Source organism: Schistocerca nitens, chromosome 2 (genome assembly GCF_023898315.1).
Source record: "Schistocerca nitens isolate TAMUIC-IGC-003100 chromosome 2, iqSchNite1.1, whole genome shotgun sequence".
NCBI classification, from domain to species: Eukaryota; Metazoa; Arthropoda; class Insecta; order Orthoptera; family Acrididae; genus Schistocerca; species Schistocerca nitens.
Window position 1 is genome coordinate 934111674 of NC_064615.1, and position 9258 is coordinate 934120931.

Genomic DNA, 9258 nt, shown 5'->3' on the forward strand with positions numbered 1-9258 from the left:
CTGAGTAATTTTGCATAAGATGCACAATCACTCAAATCATAGTCAGCCTCCTCTTTTCCCTAACTACATTGGATGTTGTTCAGACTTCCATGCTTGCCATTTAAGAAAACATAAGTTTCAGTTTTATCCTCAGGGCAACCTTCTGTAGCAACATCTCCACATTGTTACACATTCCCATATCCATATTTGACTCATTAACCCTACAAAAATAATCATCACTACATCCATAGGCACATCAACATTATCAATAATTAACATACCAGAATTTGCAACAATATTACAGACATGACTCACACGACTCTCTTCATCACACTGAACAACTTTCTCCTCACTTTCTACACTATTCTCCCTGTTATTCATTAGTAACATTACCTCTTTCTTATCACATCTGTAGCAACACGGACTGACTAACAAAAGAGTAACTAAAAGACAGGGTGAAATAGTTGTCAAATGAAATAATTTGGATCACTCTAGTTCGGCACAATTCTGGAGGTGTTGATGTATTATTATATTCTGAGATACAGTATTGTTATTAACGGTTGTAGTGTGCCAAAATTGTGTCTTTCAGTGGATTACCAATATTACAAATGACATCCCTATATTACTGATTTCACGTAAAACACATCATGATGAACACAGGGAATGGAGATGGAATTAAAATGAAGGATGGAGTCAACACTTCACAACCATGGAGCAGCAATGCAACAGGTACTCCACAGGAGCAACAGCTTCAACAAGTGGCTCCACAAGGTAGGAATGGAAAAAACACTTAAGTGCCAGCTTTCTGGACTTCAAGACCAGAACTCTGGTTCCTGCATGAAAGTGTTTTCTGCCAACATAGCATGCAGGACAACATGTTACAATTTTATTATGTTGCTGCACACTTAAGTGAAGCTCAGACAATAATTGTAGAGGACACTTTATGAGCACATAGCTATGAGCACTTAAAGCCTGTCAAATCAGACACTTCACACAGTCTCCAGAATACAGGCCCACAAGTTAATGACTGATGATGGATTTGGAAACATGTCCACTACCCAGCTCCTGTGTAGCCTGCACTCACTAATGGGACCTGACATACTTTCTTAACAGACATTCCACATAATGTAGCTCTGCAGGCTTCCAGAGAACATGAGACTTATCCTCACAGTGGCTAAAAATGCTTCACTACAAGTGCTGGCAGACAAAGCTGAAAACATGGCAGCTAGCATAAAAGCATAGCATAGTAGTGTTCAGTCCATCTATGGCCCCAGTCTGAGTATTTTGGTAGTGGCTGTGAACACCAGCCGCAACACAAGTGTGCTGGGGAAGCACCAGCCTCCACATCTGATTAACTGGCCCTAGAAGTTAAATTGTTTGCATTGCAGCAGCACTACATAGAGTGCAGTGCTTGGGAGAGCAGGGCCAAATCAGACAGCGGGATAACGATGAACTACCAAGCAAATGGCAATGGAACAGGGTGAGAAGTTGGTGCTGGTACTACTTCAGGTTTAGTAACAAAGCTCACACTTGCCCACCCCATGTCAGTACCCAAATACTGCTGATGGACACTAAAGTGTGTGGCTGGCCATCAGAATATTCAAGTTGCCCTCCCTCTGCTGCAACTCTCACATCAGAATTTATGGAGGTGTCCACTCCTGTTTTGTTCACAGCATGTCCCCAGGCATATGACATGAGATCATGTCTGCGTTGACCTCTGCATCACCCATTAAGCCCGCTGGCATGGGATTCCAGGCTCATAATGGGCTGGAACAGCAGGGTGACACACTAGCATACAAGAAAGATATCATGTTTCACCTGTTTAGAGGTAAGGAGGTGATTCACACTACATTACCACCTTGCCAGGCTGTGAAATCTGCAGCTTTAAAGAACTTAGATTTTATGGCAGTTGCTACCCAAGAAGTGGTGCCACACGTGCAGAGCATTACCATGTTGGTTTCACCTATTCACAGGAAATATCAAAAACATTCTTTGTTAAGACAAAATATCAGAGACAAAGTTTTTAGTGGACACCATGTCCAACATTAGTGTTGTAGTAATGGCATTGTTTCAAATGGAGCGTATGGGACCTACCCTCCATATCACAGTAGCCAATTACTCACTCATCTTGGCATATGGCTAGAAGAGATTGCGCGTCAACTTAGGCCTATAAGAGCCAATCACATGGAATTTCCTAATTAGTGATGTTGGAGAACCTATAATTGGGACAGATATGCTACACCATTTCCAATTACTCGTGGATGTTTGAAGAGGTCTGGCATCTCAGGCCACTATCACAAGCACCCGACATGAGAATGTGTTTTGACAGATCCTACATGAATTTCCTAGCCTTATTTCATCATCTGGAGATATACATAGAAGAAGACCAAAGACACAGCAATTTATCTGCACAACTCTGGGACAAGTGGCAGCAAAACCTTGCTGCCTCATGCCTGAGAAGACGACCACAGCTAATGCAGACACAGACAGACAAATTAGGGATGGAATTATGCACCCCTCAGAGAGCCAATGGGCTTCCCCCCTTCATATGCAGTCCAAATGGAATGGTTCATGGAGACTATGTAGGCATTATCTGATACTGAATGAGTGAACCACCCCTGACAGGAACCCAATTACCCACATAATGGATATGAACAATGAACTGGCTGGACCAACAATGTTCAGTGTAATCAACTGTGCACAGGCATGCACACAAACCCCATGGCCCTGGGGGATGTGGCAAAGACTGTAAAACGACACCTTATAGTTTATATGAGTGCTTGTATATGCTATATGCATTACAAAATGTTATCCAGATGTGATAACATTTCATACATAAAGTCCTCCAAGTCTAGAGGAGTTACATGGACGATATCCTTGTGCTCTCCCATTCACCGGTGCAGGATGCTAAGAGCCTACAACTGCTTTTCAAATGACTACAACTGGCATGGGTCGTGGTGAACATAGCCAAGTGTGTTTTTGGCCAGGAAAGTGTCAAGTTCCTAGGATTTGAAGTGTTGACAGCAGACATCTTGCTCTCTCTGTATGTCACATGACTGAGAACATTCAAAGACAAGAGATGGTTTTTAGGTATGTTCAACTACTATAGATGCCACCTATGCCATACAGCATTGTTGCCAGCACCTTGAAATCAAAGCATTCTATTGGTTATGATAACATATCAACAAAGTTAATAAAAGAGTGTTCATGTGAGCTAAGTCATATCTTAAGTTATTTGTGTAATCAATCACTTATCACAAGAATATTCCCGGACTGGCTTAAATATGCTGAAGTTATACCTCTCCACAAGAAAGGGGACAAAGAAATGCCATCAAATTACTGACTGATCTCACTTTTGCCAGCTTTTTCAAAAATCTTTGAAAAGGTTATGTTCAGATGTCTACTTAAGCACCTTAGTGAAAATAACACACTGTCAAAGTCACAGTTTGGGTTTCTTAAGGGTTCTGATACTGAGGAGGCTATTTCCACTTACAGTGAAAATGTCCTTAATACATTACACAACAAATTAGAGGCAATTGGCATATTCTGTGACCTGTCAAAGGCTTTTGATTGTGTGAATCACAGCATTCTTTTAAGTAAATTAAAATATTATGGCATCACTGGTAATGCTGTAAAGTGGTTTCAGTCATATCTGACTAATAGAAAACAAAGGGTGTCATTACGTAACACTTCAGCAGTAGGCAATCAGACATCATCTGACTGGGAAGAAATTACATGTGGTGTTCCCCAAGGTTCCATACTAGGTCCACTACTTTTTCTTGCGTATATTGATGACCTGTCATCTGTTACATTATGAGATGCCAAGTTTGTCTTATTTGCAGATGATACAAACGTTGCAATAAATAGTAAATCAAATATAAATTTAGAAAGGGCAGCTAATCAAATTTTTACTGACATTAATAAGTAGTTTATAGCCAATTCACTGCCATTAAACTTTGAAAAGACCCACTATATGCAGTTCAGAACTTCCAAGAGATTTCCTTCTAGTGTGTGTATAAAATATGATGACATGGAAATAGCAGAAGTTGAGAGTAAAAACTTCTTGGGATTGCAACTTGATAATAAATTCAGTTGGCAGCGACATACTAACGAACTGCTAAAGCACCTAAACAAGTCTGTGTTAGCAATGTGAATGACGTCAGACATAGGAGATAGAAATATAAAAAAACTGACATATTTTGCTTATTTTCACTCCATTATGTCATATGGTATCATATTTTGGGGTAACTCCACAAACCGAGAAAAGATTTTTAGAGTACAGAAGTGTATAATAAGAGTAATGTGTAGTGTAAATACAAGAACAGTGTAAATCCAAGAACAGCAGCAGAGGCATATGTAACTCTGTGGTGCAATGGGGCATATGGCAGCATATCCACCTTCATCCTGTGCAACATCTGGAGAGCCATTTTTTTGGCCTCCCATAGCTTTGCACACTGAGGTCTATGGACTATGGTGAAACTGGTAATGAGTATAGTAGTGTTGCTTGGGACTGACAGAGATCACCGCACATGGGCAAAGCAATGGAACAGGTGTCATATCAGGTACAACATCCTTAGTCCACAGGGGTCATTCATCACCTCTTTGGCCAGATTCAGGCATGTCCATCTAGACCTCACAAACACCTTCCTTACTCCTATGGCTTCTGCTACCTGGTCGCCTTAGTGGATCACTTTACCCAGTGGCTAGAGGCCATTCCTGTGACAAACATCACAGTAGCTACAGCAGGTAAGACTATCTTATGGAATTGGATTGCGAGGTTCAGCATGCTATACAGCATCACAACCAACAATGGTCACCAGCTCATGGTGTCCTTACTTCAGGAAACCCTAGGACTATGTGGCTGTTCCAACTTACACATCACCAGCTACCACCTGACCAGCAGTGGTATGGTGGAGATGTTGCACTGTACCTTAAAGGTGTACCAACACTACATAGTTGGATGCATTGCCACTTATCCTGCAGGGTCTGTGACCCGCAATCAAAGAGGATCTGCAACATTCACTGGCATAACTCATGTATGGCAAAGAGCTACACCTACCAGTGGAAATAATAAGCAAAAAGCCTTTCTACCTCCCCTCTCCTGCCTTTATCACAGAATTCAGTTGACACCTTTGAGGAATGATGGCCCAAATATGCTCATCCACACTGCAGTTACACAGTCACAGGAACATCTTTATACACAAAGACCTTGATAGTGTACCTTTCATCTGGCTGTGGGACAACTCAGATCACCCACCTCTCATACTGTCATACAGTGGCCCATATAAGGTCCTATAATGTGAACAACAAACCTTTAAAATTTGATGTGGTGGACAAGACAAAATAGTTTCCATTGAGTGGTTGAAGCCAGTACACTTGAACATGGAGGTGACTGTGGACACTGCTCCAGGACCACCCAAAACATTGCTAATCAGACAGTACAACTCAGAGGAAGACACCCAGACTGGCTGCCACCAGTGGTACCACCTACTTATTCTGAAGAGTACATGATCTTGCTGTACTGTAAAACACCAATTCCCCAACATACTTGGAGCTCTGGTTTTAAAAGAAAAAGGGGGAAGGGGGAGGCTGACTTAGTGACACAAACTGACTAACAAAGGACTAACTAAAAGACAGTGCAAAACAGTTGTAACTGAAGGATTTTGGATTACTATAGTTTGGTGGAATTCTTGAGGTATTGTATTACTATGTTCTGAGGTATAGTGTTGTTACTAAAAGTTATAGTGTGCAAAAATAGAGCATTCCATTGGATCACCAATACCAATAATGACATCCTTATACCTCCATTGCTATTTTCATTATTGCCCCTTGGTTCCATATACACTTTATACACTTCTGTTTCTTCCCTTGATGAAGCTATAACTTTCGTAGTTTGGCTTCACACAAACCAATATTGTTCTTATTTTCATTTGCCTCTGACCTCTCTTCTCTGTTAAACATTTATCAGTGTTAAAATCACACTGATCATTAGATGACATGAGTTTTGTCTCATTTTCCCCTGTTATATGTTTTATTTCCACTCCTGTAATTATTATATCCTCTCAAAATGTTTTTTATTACCTAAGACAGCATCCATATGACAATTCCAATTTCTCTATTTTTCTTGCTATTTTTATTCCTTCATCCCTTCATGTCCTTGTCTTGCCCTGATCATATTATGATCACCAGTCCCTCCCAGCCCCCCCCCCCCCCCCCCCATGTGCCTTAGTAAGGCATCCATGTACGGTTGGCAATTCTTCTAGTCTCACACCCTGCCTATCATTCCTTCTTTGATCAAAATTGTCCCTCCTCCCCCCCCAACCCCCCCCCCCCCCACCACCCAAATTTCTGTTATCTTCTTGTCCAAAGAAATTCCTCCACAGAATCTGTTTTACTATGAAACAAATCCCATTGCAATTGATCTGGTAACCTCCTATTTAGTGTTGAAATTTCTGTCAACACACCTAATAGCCTGTCCAAGTGATTGAATTTATTTAATTCTCTAACACGAAACTCTCTCTTGCTCCTTTCCACTCTTGTAATTAGGTCTATTGAAAAAAGTCATTTTGCAAACTTAGTTGTTTTGTCTGACCTCAGTGCTTATTCAAGGACAGTTTTAAGGGTTTTAAAATCACAAAATATATCCACATTTCGGTTTGCCCACATTTGAGCTGCCCCTTCTAACTGTGTCTTAATAAATTTTATTTTAGTCACATCACTCATCCCTACAATCCTTGCATGCAGCCAAAAAATCAACTGCATAGTATTTATTTTCCCCACTAAATAGTTTTGACTGATATCAAAATCTCAGGGTACTTATTTTCCCCACTTAATAGGTTTGACCGACATTCATATCTCATAGGACACCCCAACAATGCACTTCCATTCCCTGCTGCTACACTATTAATTGTGTGCCTCAATACATTCATTTGCCCTTCTAGTTCTCTCTTATTATTGCTGAACCTCTTATGACACTTAGAAGTTCCTACTTTGACTGATTTAATTTGTACCTCTACCTATCTTTCAAATAATGTGCACTTTTGTTCCTATGACCGCATTTTCCCCACAAGGCCATTTTGCACACTTCCATTTTCTCAGACAATGTCTTTTCTACTCCCTCTACTCTATTAGATGCTTCTTCAACCCTTTAAACTTTATTTCCACACTTATTTTCTACTTCTGCAAATTTATTTTCCAGCTGATCAGTCTTATTACACACCATACTGATTTTATTTCCCAACATCTCAATATTCTTGCCAATTTCAGATTTTCTCTCTTCACATTTATCATCAAAACCAGATTTTACTACCCCAACTAATTTCTCACTCAGTGTCTTTAAGAATGAATTAAATTCACTTAATGGAACCCCTCCTGCTTGTTCCTTTTGTGTGCTAGGGTTGTTTGCATCACTTGCAACATCTGATCCACACCCAGTCACAGTTTCTACAATTTCATCAGACATGGCTGATGACTAGCAACATAATATATAATGCAACTGATGCCTATATCTAGGTTTGCATTTGTTGTGATGCTGATGCTGTAATGCTAAGTGCTACTGCAACACATGGAGTGAGCAACAACATAGATGCTGCATCAGTAGGGATGCTTCAGTGATGGAAATGGCAGCATGGAAACGACATTAGATGGATGGCTACAATGGTGGTGTCAGTTGGGATGCTGCAGTGACTGTTTGGAGATGCTCAGGTGACAGCATGGAGATGCTCAGGCAATGGCATGGAGATGCTCAGGCAATGGCATGGAGATGCTCAGGCAATGGCATGGAAGAGGCTTAGGTGTGGAGATGCTCAAGTGATGGTGTGGCTTGGCCACAGCAAGTGTGCATTTGTTGGCACAGCAAATGAGAGCAGCAATACTGGCCAGCATCAATGTTGTCAGCAGGTGGTCATTACTATTGCAGCATAGACAAGCAGCTGAAGAAACTCGTACAGACCCGCGACATCCTGATTTCATAAAACAGACTGTGGTACAAAATTTGGCTGTGTGAACTTAACATACACTGCAGAGTCTCTTGTGTTGTAGCTTACCATTATATAAAATGTTTACATAAGCACAATGATTGTGCTGGTAGAACCACTACTGCTATGCACTGCCAATAGCTCAGAGTCCCCATACTGACTGTTCACAGGCCTTTACATTTCCTGGGACACCCAATCCCAAAATAATTACTGACTGCAAAGAAGATAATAGTACAATCCAGGATGAGCCTATACTTTCCAAAGACTGGAAAGTTGCACAGGTCACACCAATATTCAAGAAAGGTAGTAGGAGTAATCCACTAAATTAGAGCCCCATATCATTAACATTGATATGCAGCAGGATTTTGGAACATATATTTTGTTTGAACATTATGAATTACCTCAAAGAAAATGGTCTATTGACACACAGTCAACATGGGTTTAGAAAATATTGTTCCTGTGAAACACAACTAGCTGTTTATTCACATGAAATATTGAGTGCTATTGATAAGGGATTTCAGATCGATTCAATATTTCTGGATTTCCAGAAGGCTTTTGACACTGTACCACACAAGCAGCTCATAGTGAAATTGCGTGCTTAAGGAATAACACCTCAGTTATGTGACTGGCTTTGTGATTTCCTGTCAGATAGAGCACAGTTCGTAGTAACTGATGGAAAGTCATTCAGTAAAATGGAAGTGATTTCTGGCATTCCCCAAGGTAGTGTTATAGGCCCTTTGCTGTTCCTCATCTATATAAACGATTTGGGAGACAATCTGAGCAGCCGTCTTCAGTTGTTTGCAGATGACACTGTTGTTTATCAACTAATAAAGTCATCACAAGATCAAAACAAACTGCAAAATGATTTATAAAAGATATCTGCATAGTGCAAAAAGTGGCAGTTGATCCTAAATAATGAAAAGTGCGAGGTCATCCACATAAGTGCTAAAAGGAACTCATTACACTTCGGTTACACGATAAATCAGTCTAATCTAAAAGCCATAAATTCAACTAAATACCAAGGTATTACAATTACGAACAACTTAAATTGTAAGTAACACATAGAAAATGTGTTGGGGAATGCTAACCAAGGACTGCGTTTTATTGGCAGGACGCTTAGAAAATGTAACAGACCTAGTAAGGAGACTGCCTACATTACGCTTGTCTGTCCTCTTTTAGAATACTGCTGCGCAGTGTGGGATCCTTACCAGATAGGACTGATGGAGTACATTGAAAAAGTTCAAAGAAGGTCAGCATGTTTTGTATTATCGTGAAATATGGGAGAGAGTGTCACAGAAATGAT